Source organism: Rhinatrema bivittatum, chromosome 8, assembly GCF_901001135.1.
Source record: "Rhinatrema bivittatum chromosome 8, aRhiBiv1.1, whole genome shotgun sequence".
NCBI classification, from domain to species: domain Eukaryota; kingdom Metazoa; phylum Chordata; class Amphibia; order Gymnophiona; family Rhinatrematidae; genus Rhinatrema; species Rhinatrema bivittatum.
Genome location: NC_042622.1, coordinates 210631830 through 210651729, shown reverse-complemented (window position 1 = coordinate 210651729; position 19900 = coordinate 210631830). Strand labels below are relative to the sequence as shown.

The 19900-nt window shown below is 44.8% G+C and overlaps 1 protein-coding gene across 3 annotated transcripts in view; it reads right to left on the bottom strand.

The window, feature by feature from the left end:
• POM121 (POM121 transmembrane nucleoporin) overlaps nt 1-19900 on the bottom strand; it is a 113691-nt gene that overhangs the window by 64993 nt on the left and 28798 nt on the right. The window lies entirely within an intron of this gene.

Genomic DNA, 19900 nt, shown 5'->3' with positions numbered 1-19900 from the left:
CCTCCTATACCAACATCACCGCCTTGCCCACAGCACTCCTGAACTTCAGCGTCATCACCACCTGTGAGTACCTCTCTTACTACAACATCCTTGCTATCTATCACTCAATCCCAAAATTAAACCACAGCAGGAATACAAATAGAAACAATACAAAATATACAATATACCTGTGAGCACTCACCGCTATCCCCATCAACCCTAATGCCCATATGGCATCCTTTACCATCTTAACCTTGTTCCTACTCAACGCCCAAGCCGTGACAAAAAAAAAAAAAAAAAAAAAACCACGATTCTTCACGACCTCTTATTAGACAACCGTTCAGATGTATTATGTGTAACCGAATCATGGCTCAAAAACTCCGACAGCCCTCATCAACCAACTACCCAAATCAATTTACATCATCTACTCCATATCCAGACTGAAAGGAAAAGGCGGTGGTCTGCTATTCATGGCCTTAAAAAAAAATAAATTAGAAGTTAGTCCACCCCTTTGAAATAAGCTTCTTCAAAGCAAAAAACCTACAAATTCTCTTGCTCTACGCCCCACCAGGATCACAAACGCAACCTAATCCCACTTATTGAAGCAATCTCAACCAACATTAATATGGGCATCCCTGCAATCATCTTGGGAGATTTCAGCCTCCACATTGATAAAATACCACCCTCTCCCACCTGCAAACTCCTCATTGACACCATGACGGCAAGCAGCTTTAAGCAAATAATCCACACCCCAACCCAGAAGTTGGGTCACACCCTTGACCTAATATTTATTAACGAAAAAATTTCAAACAACCCACCCACGGCGACCACCATTCCTCGGTCCGACCATAAACTTATACAAACCAAACTTCAACTCGAAAATCCCCACACGGAAACAAACATTCCTAAATACAATGAATTCAAACCATGCAGCAGTGAGGACCTCACAGAAATACTACCAGACACCTTAAAATCTGTAAACAAGAATAACGCCGACTCCGCAGTAAACTCCTGGATTACCAACTCGGAAGTAGAAATATCATATGCCCAATTATAAGAAAAGAAATTAAGACATCCAAATATAAAGCCCCATGGGACACCCCAGAGTTAAATATTAAATGCTTACTAAGACAAGCTGTAAAAAAAAAAATGAAGAAAACCAAACACCAGACCTAAAAGACAAATACAGAACCCTACTATTCATATACAAAACAGATTGACAAAATCAAGCGTGAATTCTATGCAAAGAAGATTCATGACTATCAATTTAAACCCAGAACCCTATTCACTTATGTCCCAGACCTGACTCAACCTATTCACAAGTCACCCTCAAATAATAATCCAACCAAAACCTGCGAAGAGTTAGCCCAATTTTTCCGTGCCAAAGTTTCCAAATATCCCTCACATCAACAAGGAAACTCCAAAATCAATCACACCTAATAACCACATGGGCACAGTTTAAAACAATCACATCTACTGAAGTTGAAACTTATCCAAAAAACAAATCCAGCCGCACATCCTCTCGGCTCTCCCAATAAACTTCCTGAAACTAATCCCCAACATCATTGCCAGACCCATAGCCAACAATCAACCTAGCACTTGAACATGGTATCTTCCTTGACAAACTCAAATGTGCAGTCATCAAGCCAATTCTTAAAAAACCCCAACTTGACAAATCTGACCTAACAAACTTCAGGCTCTCTCTAATCTCCCTTTTATAGCCAAGATCCTAGAAAAAAAACAAAAAACCACCAACTCTCCAAGCATCTGGATAACCAGAACATTTTATTTCCAGCTCAATACTGTTTCAGAGAACTATTCAGCATGGAAACTACTACTTACCCTCACTGACTATCCTACCTATTGATTCTGCCAGACATCTCTGCTGCATTAGACACCATTAACCACGAAATGCTGTTAAACAGACTAAAAGAAGTTGGACTAAGCAACACCACACTCAAATGGTTCGACTCATACCTATCTGGCAGAACCTATACAGTAAAAATAGACAGAATCCAAACAAATACCCCTCCCTCAAGGCATCCCACAAGGCTCATCCCTTTCATCCACCCTCTTCAACATATACATGTTTCCCTTCTGTAAATTGTCTGAATTAGGCCTAACTTATTATGTCTACGCAGATGATGTCCAAATCCTGCTCCCCCTAAAAAAAACCCAAACACTAAAAATTTGGGACATCTCTCTCAAACACCACAGCTACTCTTGCAATCATAATAAAACTGAAATACTATATATAAGAAACAAAACCACCATGGCTCTCAGCCATGATTGCACAGTATCCCACAGAGAAAAAATAACCTCTACAGTAAGTTACCTCTGCATCCTCCTAGAAGCGAATTAAGCCTTAAACAAAAAAAAAAAACAACCCCCACACACATTAACAGTGATAAAAGATGGATACTTTAAACTACAGGTCCTAAAAAGACTCAAACTGCTTCTCTATTCAAGAGAAATCTAACAGTCCTCCAAACACTCCTCTTCTCAAAACTAGACTACTGCAACACCCTCCTCCTTGGCCACACTGCCATCACTCTAAGACCGATGCAGCATTATCACTCACAAACAGCAAAAGATCTGACCATATCACACCTATCCTCAAAGACCTATACTGGCCACCCATCACATTCAGAATACAATACAAAGCCCTAACTCTCATCCACAAAACACTCAAGATGGACTGGCTAAATACGTCCCTACGCTTTTACACCCCCCAAAGGAACCTCCGATCCACCAACTTCGGGCTCCTCCCAATCCCCTCTCCCAAAACGGCACACCTGACTACAGTTAGAGAACACGCTCTGTGGCAGGACCCTTTCTTTGGAACAATCTACCAGCACAACTAAGAACCAAACCCATGACATTAAAAAAAACCCTGAAAACTTGGCTCTTTCAAAAAAGCCTTTCCTCCAGTGACCTAATGTCTTCTAACCACCATCTCCCAGAAGAATCTCTCCTCCCCCAGAAACTCTAGAAATGTACTGCATTGACACTCGCCGATATCGCTCTAGCATCTCGTTCTTTAAATTTAATTATGTTCTTATAAACATTTTTAAATTTACACTAATGTTGTAAACATGTTTTCTAAGTTACTCTGTAAGCACACAGTTACACTACTGGGGTTAATATTGTTTCTAAAGTACTCTATAAAAATAAGCAGCCAATTTCTTATTTGATCTATTTGTTTACTGTAAACCGATGTGATATTGCCGATCGAATGTCTGTATATAAAAATAAATAATGCCTTTATAGCGACAGATTGACAATTGGACGTCTATTGTGGGGATGAGGCATGTGTGATGTTTGCTACCTTTTGCTTGGTATGCCAGCTGAGGGACTCACAACTCACCAACGATGAATGTCAAATTTTGTATTGCAGATAGATGAGATAGTGTGTTTTGGAAGCACATTTGAGATACCATCTTTTCAGGGTATAACATGCTGCTTATATAACTATTATCAACCTACCTAACAGCTATATGTCATAACTGTTTACCATACTTTCAGAAAAGTTGGGATCCTTTGTTAAATGGTGACAGTTTCTGGGAACAGGTGGCTCATGATATAGGGCATGACCTCATTTGCTCTGATTTTCAGTCTCATCTCTCTCCTTTTCCTTATTGACCAATGTATGTATACCTGGGTACTATTTAATAGCAACTCCAAGTGGAAAGACTGGGTTCAGATTTCACTTTTAGCAGAGTTGCTTACCTGTAAAGGACAGCAGGATGTAGTCATCACATGTGGGTGACGTCAGACGGAGCCCTATCACAAAACTTTTCTGCCAAAGTTTCTAGAACTTTTGACTGGCACACTGAGCATGCAATAATCCCTGTAGCCACCGTCTCCCTTCAGTCTCTTTTGTAGCAAAAGGTGTGAGCGAAAAAATAAAAATAATAAAACTGATTTGGACCCAACTCCGCGGGGTGGCGGGTGGGTTTCGTGAGGACTACATCCTGCTGTCCTGGAAGAACACCCGTTACAGGTAAGCAACTCCACTTTCTCCCAGGACAAGCAGGGTGATAGTCCTCACATGTGGGTGATTAGCAAGCTACAGGCTGACTCATTTGTTTGAACCAACAGCATACAATTGGTATACTGTTGGGAAAAATGAGGCAGCCTGCAAATCACAGTAGATGGATGTGGAAGGAGTTGGGATTATACTGGAAATAAGTTCAAGACTGATTGGCCAAAGGCAGAGTCTTGGCGACCTTCCTTGTCTAAGCAGTAATGTGCTGCAAATGTGTGAAGAGAGCTCCATGTTGCAGCTTTACAGATCTCAGCAATTGGTACTAAACGATGGTGTGCTACTGAGGTTGCCATGGCTCTTACCGAGTGCGCCTTCACTGGTCCCTGGAGGGGGAAGGCCTGCTTTGTCATAGCAGAATTAGATAGTCTGCTAGCCAGTTGGAGAGAGTTTGCTTGCCCATTGCAACTCCTGGTTTGTTTTTACCAAAAGAAACAAAAAAAAAAAAAAAAGAGTTGGGTAGATTTCCTATGGACTGTGGTGCAGTCTAGGTAAAAAGCAAGTGCACGTTTATAATCCAAGGTGTGTAAAACTCTCACCCTGGTGAGAGAGTGAGGCCTTGGGAAAAAGGTTGGTAAGACACTAGATTAAGGTGAAAGTCCATTACCACCTTGGGAAGGAATTTAGGGTGAGTATGGAGGACCACTTGGTCATTGAGGAACCTGGTATAGGGTGAGTATGTGACAAGTGCTTGCAACTCAGTAATCCTTCAAGCAGATGTAATGGCTAGTAGGAAAAGAACTTTCCATGTAAGGAATTTAACATCACAGGAGTGTAAAGGCTCAAACGGGGAACACTTGAGCCTTATAAGTACTATGTTTAGGACCCATTCAGTAACTGGTGGCCATAGAGGGGGCTTAAGTTGTAAAAGGCCCCTCATAGACAGACTTACAAGGGGTTGTGCTGTTACCAGGGAATCCCCCTACTCCATTGTGGTATGCTAAGATGGCACTGATGTGTACACGTACTGAGGAAATCTGGAGACCAGAGTCTGAAAGGTGCCAGAGATAGTCTAACAGAGATGGACTGGGGCAGATACCTGTTTGAGTGCACCACATGGTAAATCTTTTCCACTTAGATAGGATTTTCATGTGGAAGGCTTTAGTGAAGCTACAAGCACTTGAGAAGCCTTAGTTGAAAGACTGAGCGGTTGTAGGATCAGGCTTTCAACATCCAGGTTGTGAGGGACAGGGCCTAAAGGTTCTGGTGGCAAAACAGGTTGTGGTTTTGAGTTATGAGATTGGGCGCTGTGCCCAGATGAATAGGTTCTCTGATGGAGATGTCAAGAAGCATGGGAAACCATACTTGTCTAGGCCAATACGGGGCTATGAATATCACTGACCCTTTGTCCTGTTGTAGTTTCATGAGAGAGTTTTGGCTATCAGCGGTATCGGGGGATACGCTCATAGGAGGCCTGTGTTCCAGGGGCAAGTGAAGGCATCCATGGCTAACGTGTTTTGCTGCCTGTGCAGGGAGCAGAATCTGTCCACTTTGTGATTCAGTTTGGATGCAAAGAGGTCTATTGATGGTTGATCCCAGCATTGGAAGATTTTGCTCATTCCCACAGGATCCAGAGACCACTCGTGGGGATGGAACTGTCGACTGAGGCGACCTGCTACTACGTTCTGTATGCCTGTCAGATAAGTGGCCTGGAGATGTATGGCGTGTGCAAGGGCCCAGGCCCAGATCTGCACAGCTTCTTGGCAGAGGAGATAAGAGCCTGTGCCTCCCTGTTTGTTCAAGTACCACATTGCAACTGTGTTGTCTGTTTGTATGAAAACAGTCTTGAGTGAGAGAGTGTCCTTGAACACAAATAGAGCATAGCGTATGGTTTGAAGCTTTAGGAAGTTGATTTGAAACTTTGCTTTGAATTGTGTCCAAGTCCCTTGAGTTTGAAGGTTGTTCACATGAGCTCCCCAACCCAAAGTTAGATGTATCTGTGGTAAAAAGGTCATTTGAGGAACTGGTTGCTGAAAGAGTATACCTGTCAGCAAGTTGGAATTATTTGTCCACCAGAGAAGTGAGATGTAGCTGGTCGGTTACTTTGATCTGGGAGGAAAGAGGTTGAGTGGCTTGTAGCCACTGAGATTTCAAAGTCTATTGAGTTATTCTTATGGCAAGCCTGGCCATAGGGACACCATCCTGAATTTTTCTTTGTAGAAATTTGTTGAGATTGCAGAGGTCTAGGATGGGTTGGAGGCCGCTTGATTTCTTTGGAATTAGAAAATAGCGGGAGTAGAACCTTCTGCCTTGCTGTGCCAGGGGAATGGTTTCCACAGCTCTGGAGCTCAGTAGGGTGGACAATTCTGACTTTAGAAGACTTGTGTGATCTCTTCGGATCCACAGTGGATTGGGTGGTGACTCCAGGGATACCATGAAGAAATTTAGATGGTATCTCTGGGTCATGATGGATATTACCCATTGGTTGGGTGTAATGCGGAGCCAGTTGGTGATAAAGTGGTGTAGGCGACATCCTACAGGCAATTCTGGTCTTGGATTGCTAGAGTGGCTGCTATTCTCTGGACAGATTTCAAAATCCAGAGGCTGGGCAGACCGATCTGGTTGTCTTGGCCTGCCATGGATGTCCTCACGCGAGATGTAGTGAGCAGTACTTGTGTGAGCGATAAAAGAATCTTCTAGGGTCCCTTCTCATGGTTTTTTTGAGCAGAGAAGGGAGTTCCAGCCGTCACTGTGGAAAGTTGATGCAGGGTCTCATGATGATTTTTTAGTTGAGCCACTGCGTCTTGAATCTTGTCGCCGAAGAGATTATCTCCAGTACACGGGAGATCAGGGAGCTTATCCTGGACTTGTGTGCAAGTCAGATGCCTTAAGCCAGGCCCACCTTCTGGCACTAATTCCTGTTGCTGATAAGCAAGACGCTGTCTCAAAAGAATCATATGCAGCTGTGACCTCATGTTTTCCTGCCTTGAGGCCTTTCTGGAGAATGGCAGTGAGGTGCTCTTGTTGAGGCAGAGAATCCACTATCCCTTGGACCTGCTTCCTCTGGTATTGTGTCATGTATAATTGATAGGCAGCTATGTGTGACACTAACAGAGCCCTAAAAAAAAAAAACCAAAACCAAACAAACAAACACACCACCCCACAACTTTTCTACCAAAACCATCCAATAATTTCTGGTCCTTTCCAGGGGGAGCAGTCTTTTGGCCTTCTTCTGCACAGATTCTACCACCACTGATTGGTGTGGTAGCTGTGGCTTCCTAAACCCTGGAATGTGCTGGACTAGATAAGTTGCATCTGTCTTTCTATTAACTGGTTGGACAGTGCAAAGGTGTTCCCGTAGGTAATGTTGCAGATCCAAGAGCACTTTGTGGACTGGAATGGCCATAGTTTCTTTGGGGGCATCTGCAAATTGAAGGACTTCCAATATCTTATGACTTGTGTCCTCTGTGATTAGATCAAAAGGAATGGTCGGACATCTTTTATAAAATTAGCAAAGGAGAGGTCTTCTGGAGGAGATGGCTCTGAGAGTATGTCCTCTGTAGAAGTGTCTGTGTCAACATCCTCCCATGGATCAAAAGGGGTCTCTGACTGAGATCTTGAGGGAGGGAAAAAGGCTTGAGACTCCAGAATGTGCAGGCATCTATGGAGGCATCTATGGAGACTCCAGAATGTGCAGGCATCTATGGAGGCACCGATGGCATCTAAGGGAACCACTGGCGCCTCGATCCAGAGAGCCCTGGACCAGAACTGGCTCCGGCATCAATGGAAGCAGAGCTGGAACAGGACTAGAGTCCATACCTTCGTCTTCCGAGGATCTTGGAGACTCAGTAGGTCGTTTTGGTACTGATGGCCCAGGCTGGGTCGGAAGGGCACTGATGAGTGTATCCAGGCGGTCGAGCATCGGTGTAAAGAACGATGGCTCTGGTGTCTGTGCTGGTATGGGAGCCAGCATCGATGGTGAATGAAGGTTCTGGAGGGCATCAAGGACCACCTGTCTGACAACTTTGTCCAGCTCCTCCCTGGAAGCTGGCATAGGTAACTCAGCTATAGGGGGAGGCTAGGTGATACTGGCACCTCCACAGGAATCTGTGGGGGCTCAGTACCAGGCACAGATATCTGTGGGGATCGCCTCAGGGTCTCTGGAGCAGAGGAGGTTGGAGGCTCCTCTCCCAGTGCCCTCTTCTCAATCGGCTCGATAGCCAGAGGCCAATGCAGTGTTGGTGCCGGCATTGGGTGTGGAATTGCGTCTGTGCCAGTTATTCCCTCAGTGCAGTTCTTCGCCAGCACAGAGGAAGACTATGCCGATGCCCTGGATGTTGTCTGTGATGGAGGGTCACCACTGCCTTGCTGCACCTAACAAGGTTTATCGATGGATTTTGACGATGTCCCTGTTGGTGACGACTGGGTAGATGTCGATGGAGCTAGCTTAGTCTTTAACAGGAGACTCCATTTTTTCCAGGTGGGCACGCCTGCCCTTCGGGGTCATCTGTGTGCAGCTGGGGCATCGACGTACGTCATGTGATGAGCCGAGGCAAACAAACAAACATACATCATGCGGGTCAGTAAGTGACATCGTACGCGGACACGCCGGGCATTTTCTGTAGCCCGTCACCATGGTGGAAAAAAGGGGCGTGTAAACAATTGGTGGCCTGCGGGAACCGAAGACAAGGTAGCAGGAACAGACTGAAGACTGTGGAAATTACTCACAGAGTGTTGAGAAAAAGGTCACGATGGGAGACCCCTGAGGAAATTTTTGTGATGAAAACTTCCATGAGGAAAAGTAGTGAGAAAATTCTCACAGAGCTCCTAACTGTAAGGCAAACTGCAGCGTGCGGGGGGGGGGGGGGAGACTACACATGGGGGTCCATCTACAAGCTTTCACTCTTTGCAGACGATATCTTGTTCACATTAACTGAACCAGTGAATTCTTTACAGGGAGTGGTTGAAGAGAAGTCATTTTAATAGGGTGTCTGCTTCAAGTTAAACATGGAGAAGTCTAAGATTTTGAATCTTTTGCTACCAGAAGTTCAGACTTCTTTATTGAAGCATCAGCTCTTATTTAAATGAACAAAAAAAAAGAAAAGAAAAAAAAGTTAAGTATCTAGGCATTAATGTGAGTAGCAGGTTGGGACGATTTTTACCTTAAAACTACTCTCCTTTGATTAATGCTGTATTTTGGTTTGATGCATTGCAGTGATAAAAATTGTTTTGCTGAGACAGGGTTCTCTTTTCCAAACTTTACCAATATATATTTCTAATGCACTTAAAAAGGTGGCACAAGACTGTTCGTGTTTATGTGGAAACAAACGTCCTAGGGTGTTGAGGAATGTTATGTATAGATCTAAATTGCAAGGAGGACTGGGGGTTCCCCATATTGGGAGGGACTATGCAGCTGCACAACTAAGAGCTATCATAGGCTGGAATAGACAAAAGGAACACAGTGGGTTCAGTTAGAACAGGCTACAGTGGGACAAATGCCTTTATGGGCATCGATGTGGCAACTTAAATCTACTTGGTTAATACTCTGCCGTAGTCAGACACTACCCTGAGAGTTTGGAAACAATGGCATAAGCAGCTTGTGGGTAAGTTATTTTCTTAGCTCTTCTAGTCATAATTTGGACTTTAGACCAGGATTGGAGGCTTGTTATCTACGGGGATGAATGGACCATATGATTTCTAGGTTGGATGCTTTGGGCAGATGGAAGATTTATCCCCTTTTCAGAACTTTGTGATGTATTCTTTAAAGATTCATGTTTCCTATATGTACAAAAATGTCTTAGCTGCAATCTGGGGGTATTTCAAAACAGTTGCTTTTAGGCAAAATGCAATTTGAAGAGTGGTGTGAATATGCAGACAGAAGATAGCTCTACAAGTTAGAAATCACTCCTACCTTAAATTAGGACCCAGCTACTACACCATCCTATGGAATGGCTTGGGAACATGATTTTGTTTATGAGTTAAAAAATTAAGTCCCATTTAGATTCTGGTAACATGAAGAAAAGCTCCATATCTGCGTATACTACAGAAAACAGTTATAAAGTCTTATTGAGATGGTATTTTATCCCCGAGCGGCTTAAAGCTTTTCCTGGTTTAGAGGGATTATGGTAGAATGTACCCAATTCTCTACATGTTGTGGACTTGCCCTAACAAAATTATTGGTGGGAAGTCTTTAACTTAGTTTACAGTTACACTCTCCCAAGCCTCCCTGATTAGACAGCAGCTTCTACATGGTTTTTAAGTTCAACAGATCTTTCTTGCTGCTAGGTGTTAAATAGCCTATTGTTTGAAAGCTGTGAATTCACCATTGTATCTTAGCTAGATTTGAAAAGATGTGGGATCCTTTTAAGAGGTGGACATTCTAGGTCATGGTCTTGTTTTGACTTTGGGATGGGGCCTCTGATTGGCCTTTATTATGAAGGCTAATAAGAGTTTGCTCTCTCTTGTATGGATGGACTATTTTCTAAGACAGCAGTTCTCAACTGGTGTGTCGCCAAGAACACACAGGTGTGTCGCCACACTTCCCGGTCCCCGCTGACCCAGCTGCTCCCCCTACCCAAGCAAAATAGGTCCTCCGCCCGGATGGAACGCAGCAGCACCAGCATGCTCTCTTTGAGAAGAGACGGCTGAGGGGGGATATGATAGAGGTCTTTAAGATCATGAGAGGTCTTGTATGAGTAGATGTGACTTATTTACACTTTCGAATAATAGAAGGACTAGGGGGCATTCCATGAAGTTAGCAAGTAGCATATTTAAGACTAATCGGAGAAAATTCTTCACTCAACGCACAATAAAGCTCTGTAATTTGTTGCCAGAGGATGTGGTTAGTGCAGTTAGTATAGCTGGTTTAAAAAAAAAAGGTTTGGATAAGTTCTTGGAGGAGAAGTCCATTAACGGCTATTAAATCAAGTTTACTTCGGGAATAGCCACTGCTATTAATTGCATCAGTAGCATGGCATCTTAGTGTTTGGGTAATTGCCAGGTTCTTGTGGCCTGGTTTGGCCTCTGTTGGAAAACAGGATGCTGGGCTTGATGGACCCTTGGTCTGACCCAGCATGGCAATTTCTTATGTTCTTCCCGTGCCCCAGAAGAGGAAGTGGCGAGCAGCAGGTGCGTGCACGGGAAGAAGAGACCATGCTAGAGCGGGCAGCATCGGCCCGAAAAAAAGAAAAAGGCACAGCCTAAAAGATGAGCAGCACAGCTTGGAGTAGAATGAGAAACAATGTCAACCCCCGCAGCTGATGGGACACCTTTCTCCGCAAGGGCTGAAAATGAGGGAGGCTGCTGCTAGGTTTGGGGGGGGGGGGGGGGGGGGGGGGGGAGTGAATGAGCAAGCATGTGTGTGAATGATCATGTGTATGTATGATTAAGAGCTGGTTTAGGTGAAAGCATGTGAGTATGTAATTGAGAGCCTGTGTGTAATGAGAGAAAGAGCATGTTTGTAAGCATGTGAATGAGAATGTGAGAGATAAAAAGACAGCATGTGTGTAAATGTGTAATTAAGAGCCTATATAAGTGAGAGAGAAAAAGCATGTGTATATGTGAGCGATTGTGAGCCAGTGTGAGAGAGAGAGGAGAAAGTTGCAAGCAAACCATCCCTCCTCCTAATTCAAAAGAATCTCAGGGCACCTTTATATCAAAGGTTTCCAAGTATGCAGGGCAAAATTTTTGTATCCTTATTTTTCATTACTGGGTCTTTGGGTCTGCTATTTTGAAATATTTTATTGGTATCTAGAAATGTTTGATATGAGTTTTTAATTGGATATTCCATTAATCAGCTGTTTTGAAATAATCTGTTCTTTTTGTTAGTATGGTTTTACTGCTACTGATTTTATATTTCTTGATTTGTTTTATAAGGATGGGTGATGTTTCCTTTTTCCTTTGTTACACTGCATACAGAGACCCTGGCTGCTTGTGGTTTCCAATTCGGTTTTTGTCTGCATGCTTCTAGTTATGCATTTTGGTCTCTTTATTCTTTGTTAGGTGAGGATCAGCACATGTGATTCAGGTGAGGTTTTCTGCTGCTGTGTAGTTTCTGTGTAGGGCTCTATAGCAGCCTGACTTGGTCTGTTTTCCTAACAGGAGATGTATTGGTGTCTTAAGGCCTGGTGTAATTTTTCAGTGTTGCCTTTTCTTAGGTAAGGTGGTTACTATTTAAGTGTTGGAAATTGGGGCGGGATGTTTACTATTTATGCAATTTCTGTTCACACAGAATACGTATCTTTTGTGTCATTAACAATAAAAATACTGGACTTTTTTTTTTTTTTTTAATTTCCGCCATGAATTGTAATGAGCAGTGTCACATGTGAGCGTGGTCTGTCAGGTGTGCCACAATGGGAAAAACTGTTGAGAAACACTGTTCTAAGACATAGTCTGATCCTAGTTTAGTTGAGTTATGATTGTGATATCTTTGTTCTGTATGTAGGATTCATGGGGGATGGGGTGGTGGTTGGGCATGCAAATTGTATTAAAATTGTGATGTGCTCAGTCTCTACTATATTTAAGTACACTGACATGAAAGTTGTTATACTTTAATTATATTTTATGGCTCAAATACTAAAGTTGAAATTGCATAAGAAAAGGCTGGAGTCCGCGTGGTTCCTGATCCAGCCCATAAGATTTGCTCAGCCATCCTCAGTGTCTCTAAAAAGGTGGCTAAAAAGTAAAAAAGATTAGCATTCATAAAAAGTACAAAGGAGTTCAAAAAGAATATAGGGAAAAATCTTGTGAAGCTAAACGAAAAACAGGATGGTAAAAGCTCGAGTGGAAGAAATGAATGCTAAAGAGATAAAGCAAGTGGACAAAACATTTTTCAGGTATGCCAAGAGAAAAAAAACGGAAGGCCAGATGCGAAATTAACATTGAAAGGTAGCAAGAAGCAATGTAACTAGAGACTAGGAAAAAACAGATAAACATTCTTCAGTTTGATGTTCAGTAAAGACCTTGGAAGGTGTCCACTGCTGGTCGGCAAGAATTCATATGAGCGTGAGGTAGACATCACCTCATTTACAGACACGTTTAGGTGGAACTAGCAAAACAAAGTGGGGCCAGATAAGATACATCCCAGGATACTAAGTGAGCTCAAAGAGATGTTAGCAGTTCCTTCTGAAGGAAGGATCTGTTCAATAGTGTTTCAAGCCAAATCTAGAATACCCTATTAGCCAATCTGGTTTTGAGAGATTTGTATGCAAATCTTATGCCTATTCAATCAGGACAGTCTGAAAACTAGACTGGCTGGGGTAGGGACAGTCAACTCCAGTCCTGGAGTATAGCAAAATGTTGCTTGCCTGTAACAGGTGTTCACAGGACAGCAGGATGTTAGTCCTCAATGGGTGACAACAGGATGGAGCCCACCACGGAAAACCTCTGTCAAAGTTTAACAGAACTTTGACTGGCCCCTACTGGGCATGCCCAGCACGGCACTGACCCTGTAGCCAGCAGGGGTCTCCCTTCAGTCTGATTTTCAAAGCTACAGGCAGTGCCTAAAAAGTAAAACTAAAACGAACCCAACACCGCGGGGGAGGACTAACATCCTGCTGTCCTGTGAGAACACCTGTTACATCAGGTAAGCAACATTTGCTTTCTCACAGGACAAGCAGGATGGTTGTCCTCACAAATGGGTAAGTACCGAGCTGAGGATGTCCTGACTTGCACCAAATGCACCCAACGGCGTGCAACAGGCACAACAACTGGGGTGGATTTTTGGAAAGGGCATCCGCACCCTACCGGGCAGGTGGAAGGGTGTTGGTACATCACGATGGAAAAAGGTTACGCAAGACAGATTGGCCGAAGATGGAGTCCTGTCTTCCAGCTTTGTCCAAACAATAGTGGGCTGCAAATGTATGGAGTGAACTCCAGGTTGCAGCTTTGCAGATGTCAGGAAGCGGCACCGATCGAAGGTGTGCTACTGAAGTTGCCATGGTCCTCACAGAGTGTGATTTGACATGGTCTTTAAATGGAATGCCCGCTTACTGATAGCAAAAGGATATGCAGTCTGCCAACCAGGAGGAGAGAGTCTGCTTACCCACAGGCTTTCCCAACTTGTTAGGGTGGAGAGAGACAAATTGAGTGTTTTCCCTGTGGGCTGCTGTACGGTCTAGGTAAAACGCTAGAGCCCGTTTACAGTCAAGGGTATGCAGAGTCTGTTCTCCTGGGTTGGCATGGGGCCTGGGAAAAAAAGCTAGGTAGTATGATGGATTGATTAAGATGAAAATCCAAAACTACCTTAGGTAAGAATTTCGGGTGAGTGCAGCGTACCGCCCGGCCCTGCAAAAGTTTAGTGTAAGGCGGATAGGTAACTAGAGCCTGCAATTCACTAACTCTGCGAGCTGAAGTGATAGCCAAAAGGAAGATCACTTTCCATGTGAGATATCCAAGGTCACAAGAATGAAGAGACTTGAAAGGTAATTTCATAACCCGACCCAGAACCAGATTAAGGTCCCAAGAAGGGGCTGGAGGACATAGTGGAGGCTTTACATGGAGCAAGCCCTTCAAAAAGCGAGTTACAAGGGGTTGTACAGATAATGGAACATCCCCGATACCCTTATGGAAGACTGCTATCGCACTGACATGCATCCTGATGGAAGAGGTCTTCAGACCTGATTCCGACAAATGCCAAAGATAGTCCAGAAACTTCGGGTTTGGACAGGAAAAAGGGTCAAGGGACTGAGAAGAACACCATGACGTGAACCTTTTCCATTTGTAAGAGTAAGATTTTCTCGTGGAAGGCTTTTGTGAAGCAATCAAGACATGGGAAACTGGATCTGAAAGGTTAAGTGGTTGAAGGATAAACCTTTCAACATCCATGCTGACAGGGACAGGGCTTGAAGATTGGGATGGCGTAGGCTCCCGTCGTTCTGAGTGATCAGGAGCAGGTCTTTTCCCAAGGGAATGTGCCTGTGGATGAAGAGATCCTGAAGTATTGGAAACCACACTTGGCGTGACCAGTGAGGTGCTATCAGGATCATGGTTCCCTTGTCCTGACGTAACTTCGAGAGTCTGAGAGAAGAGGAAGTGGAGGGAACGCATAAAGTAGACTGATTGCCCATGAGAGGGAGAATGCGACTCTGGGCTGAGAGTGTTCGCTGCAAATGAGGGAGCAGTCGTTGTCCACTTTGTGGTTCTGAGGGGACGCAAAGAGGTCTGAGGATATCCCCATTGTTGAAAGATGGAATTCGCTACAGAGGGGTTGAGAGACCACTCGTGCGGTTGAAAGACGCGACTCAGCTCGTCTGCCAACACATTGTCCACTCCCGGCAAGTAGGTGGCCGAGGTATATCGAATGGGAGAGGGCTTCTGCCCATATCTGCACAGCTTCCTGACACAGAAGAAAGGAGCCTGTGCCTCCCTGTTTGTTGTACCACATGGCCACCTGGTTGTCTGAATTAGGATGACCTGATTTGATAGGCGATCCTGAAAGGTCCTGAGAGCATCTCTTATTGCTCAAAGCTCCAGGAAATTTGGTGTTTGGCTTCCTCTGGAGATCAAGACCCTTGTGTCTGCAGATCTGCTATGTGAGCTCCCCATCCGAGGTTGGAAGCTTCGGTGGTGAGAATCATTTGAGGATTTGGAACCTGGAAGGGCAATCCCTGGAGGAGATTGGTCTGATTTTTCCACCAGGCAAGGGATAAACTGAGTGAGTCTGTGATGTGGACAATGGTCGACAGAGGCTGGGTAGCTTGAGTCCATTGAGACCTCAGAGTCCAGTGCATGAGCCTCATGGCCAAGCAGGCCATTGGTGTGACATGGACTGAGGATGCCATGTATCCTAGGAGGATGAGAAATTGGTGTGCAGTTGCCACGTGTTGAGACTGCAGCTGGTGAGCAAGAGACAAGAGTCAGTGCATGCTGTCAAGGCAGGAAAGCCTTTGCCTATAAGGTGTCCAAGTCTGCCCCAATGAACGATAAGGTTTGAGATGGGACTAAGTAGGATTTGTCGTAATCGACGAGAAACCCTAACAAGATTAGAGTGCGTAAAGTTAGACTGAGGGATGACAGAGCAGCTTGCTGAGTGGGAGCCCTGATTAACCAATCATCCAGATAGGGGTAGACGTGAACACCTTGTGTCCTGAGGAATGCTGAGACGACTACGAGGCATTTTGTAAAGACTCGTGGAGCAGATGTTAGGCGGAATGGAAGCACTTGGTATTGATAGTGCTTGAGGCCTACTAGGAATCTCAGGTACTTGCGATGAGCTGTTTGTTTGTTTGTTTGAATTCTTTTATATACAGACATTCGTTTAGTAACATCAAATCGGTTTACATTCAACAGAACTTGGCAGCTGCGCTAAACAGAGAACAAAACATAGCAATTAGCAGCAGTGCTTTACAATAACATCATTCAGGAAAGTCATGGTAAATAACAATTGCGTAACAAGGAATAACTTTGTATAGCAAGTGGCTGGACTTATCGCAATGTGGGTGTATGCATCCTAGAGGTCCAGAGAGCAGAGCCAGTCTCCTCTTTGTAGAAGATGTAGAAGCGATCCCAAGGTGACCATCTTGAACTTTTCTCGCTGGAGGTACTTGTTGAGGGCCCGTAGATCTAGAATAGGACGGACACCCCCCGATTTTTTGGGGATTAGGAAGTACCTGGAATAGAACCCTAAGCCTTGCTGAGAGTGTGAACGGGTTCTATTGCTCTTGACTGGAGAAGGAGGGAGACCTCTTGTTCCAGAAGAATGGAGTGTTCAGACGTTCTCCACGTCTGCAGAGGTGGGGAGTCCGGTGGCAGGGCAAGAAAATTCAGATGGTAACCCTGAGCAGTGATTGCCAATACCCATTAGTTGGATGTAATTGAATGCCACATGTTGTGGAAGTGGCAGTGTCAACCTCCCACTGGCATGTGCGACAGAGCAATCTGGCTACTGCTCTCCAAGTGGAAGTCAAAAACCTGAAGCTGGCCCCGGGCTGGGGAGCTGCTTGTGGTTTTTGTTTTCGGGTTTGACGAGACTGAGGTTTTTGATAAGATCTCGTAGCATGGGATCTGGCTGGTGGCAGGTAGAATTTCCTTGGACGGTAGAATGACTTCTTAGAGTCCTTTGTAAAGGGCTGCTTTGAGGAGAAGTCGGAAGGCATTGAAGAGAGCTGTTTTAGGGTCTCATGATGATCTTTTAATTCAGCCACCATGCGATGGATCTGTTTGCCAAACAGATTATCTCCTACACAAGGCAGGTTAGACAACCTGTCTTGCACTTCTGGGTGAAGGTCAGAAGACTTCAGCCAGGCCTGTCTCGCCGAAATAGCAGCTGCAGACACTTTGGTAGAGGTGTCAAAAATGTCATAAGATGTTCTGATCTCATGCTTGCCTGCCTCAAAACCTTTGCTTACAAGGGTTTGTAGTTTGTCTTGGAATTGCTGAGGCAGGGAGTCTGAGAAGTCCTGTATCTGCTTGAAGATGACACTGTTATATTGGGTCTTATAAAGCTGATAGGCAGCAATTCGGGAGATGAGCATGGACCCTTGGAAAACTCCGCAACCAATGTTGTCTAGGAATTTTTGTTCCTTACCAGGAGGGTTAGATGAGAGGTTTTGACCTTTTTGTGCAGACTCTACCATGACCGAGTGGTGATCAAGCTATGACTTCTGAAAACCTGGGGCTGACTGTACTAAATAAGTAGTGTTAGCTTTCCTGTGTACTGGAGCAATTGTTCCTTGATTTTCCCAGTTCTTTTTGAAGAGATCAAGAAGAACCTGGTGGACGGGAATAGAGATTACCTTGGGGCATCCAGGAATTGGAGCAATTCCATCATCTGGTGCCTATCATCCTGTTCTGTCTGCAATTGAAAAGGAACCAATTCAGCCATTTCCTTCAAAACTTTATAAATGAGAGGTCCTCTGGAGAAGAATGCTTTCTACTCTGTGGGTGAAGGTGGTGAAGGCAAGTCATCAGTGTCTGATGAGGTATCATCTCCCCAGGTATCATAAGGAGCAACACCCTTTCCTCTAGGAAATAGAGGGGGGAGAGGGTGGTTGGATACCTGAAGGTCCTGGTCTAGGCTCCGAAGGAATCATCGGAGGCACCGATGATGGTGAAGGCACCGGTATAGGCATTGAGGGCATCAATGGATAACTGTGGCGCCGATTGACGTATCTGCACCGATGGTTGGATCAGTGGCAAGGGGTGTATCGGCATTGATGGTTGAGGCCCAACTCTGGATGGAGGAATGCGCAAGGTGTTTCTCCTCCCGATGATGCTGTCAGTGGGGAGGGCATTGGAGCCATCGGTGGAAGAGTGGCCATAAGCGCTTCCATCCTGGATAGCAGCTGTGCCAGCACTGCCGGAGGAACCTGGAGACGTTGCATCGCCTTGTCTATGGCCTCCTGGACCATCTGGTCCAGTTCTTCAGAGACCTGGTGCAAGTAGCCCCAGCTCCGGAACAGAAGGAGGCAGAGGCATAGCCGGAGGGACCACTGTTAAAGGCAGAGTCGCGGCTCCCGATCCCTGATCGGGTGAGGGTTGCCTCGGAGACCCGGTCACAGGAATGGTCGGTGCCTTTCCTGGACGGGGCTTCTTTGACAGCGGCTCAGACGATGATTTCGCTCCTTCGATGGTGCGAGTCTTACTGTGTCAATGGCAAGGTTTCTCCCTTCGATACCGAGGGGGGAGTAGAGGGTGTCGATGGCCGAGAAGTCGATGCTGGTACGAAGTCGACTGTGCTGGTTCTGACGACGGTCGATGCAATGGACTCAGTTGGGGTTTGAGCACAGAAGAGAAGTTCCTATCTTCTCCATTCTGGCCTTGCGACCCTTCAGTGTCATTAGGGCACATTTGGTGCAGGTCAAGACATCGTGCTCGCATCCTAAATACATTACACAGACTTAAGAGGGTCTTTGATAGATATGGTGCGGGTACAGTCCGGGCACCGATGAAACAGACGCCATGGCAAAAATTTTAGCCGCGGTACAGTCGACGGCTAGTAGGCCGCGAAGGCCAAACTAGACAGTAATTGATGGGAAATGGGTAAAGACTTACCGGAGTTCTGCGGACTTATAAAAAGGTAGAGCAGGGACCCCTGTGGGGCAATTTAACTTTTAGTAATTCCGTGAGGAAAATTCCTGTCAGGAATCTCTTCAGAGCTCCTTTACTGTGAGGCTATTGCTGCGAGGAAAAAGACTGAAGGGGGAACCCTGCAGTCAAAGTTCTGGAAACTGACAGTTTTCCGTGATTGGGCTCCATCCTGATGTCACCCATATGTGAGGACTACCATCCTGCTTGTCCTGTGAACACACAAAGCTCTGGTTTTCAAGACATCTTGAATGAATAAGATAATATATTTGCATACAATGGAGGCCATGCTTGGCATTTTAGAAGCAGGAAACTGTGTTCATTGCTCAAGGATGAAGCTTAAAATCACTGTATTCAGGATCCATGATTGCAAGGTTCTGAAAGGAGCCCACAATCTCTGGCCAAAAAGATTGTCACTGCAGTGACCACATAGTTGTGAATGAAGGCTGACTACAGCAGGATCCTAGCCTTGGTTTCAATTGAGCCCAAAAGTGAAGGAGAAAACTGCCAGGTCAAAAATAAATTCTCTATCATACTGTTCTTTTAAAATGTCTTTATGCGTAAATGATATCTGAAGTTGCTTTGACTACATAATCTGTGAAAAAATTAACCACCACTTGTTTTCTTGGATGTCAGACATCAATGGTTAACCTATAACAATGCCTAAATTTGCCATGATATTTACAGCCACAATAATGGCCATGTGCCAAGAGCAAGATATGGCATATTTTTGGACAATGTTGCCATGGTATAAAGAGACCAAAATGATAAATGGCATGGAACAGCTCCCCTATGAGGAAAGGCTAAAGAGGTTAGGGCTGTTCAGCTTGGAGAAGAGATGGCTGGGGGAGGGGGATGTATGGTAGAGATCAACAAAATCATAAAAGGACTTTAATGGGTAAATGTGAATCT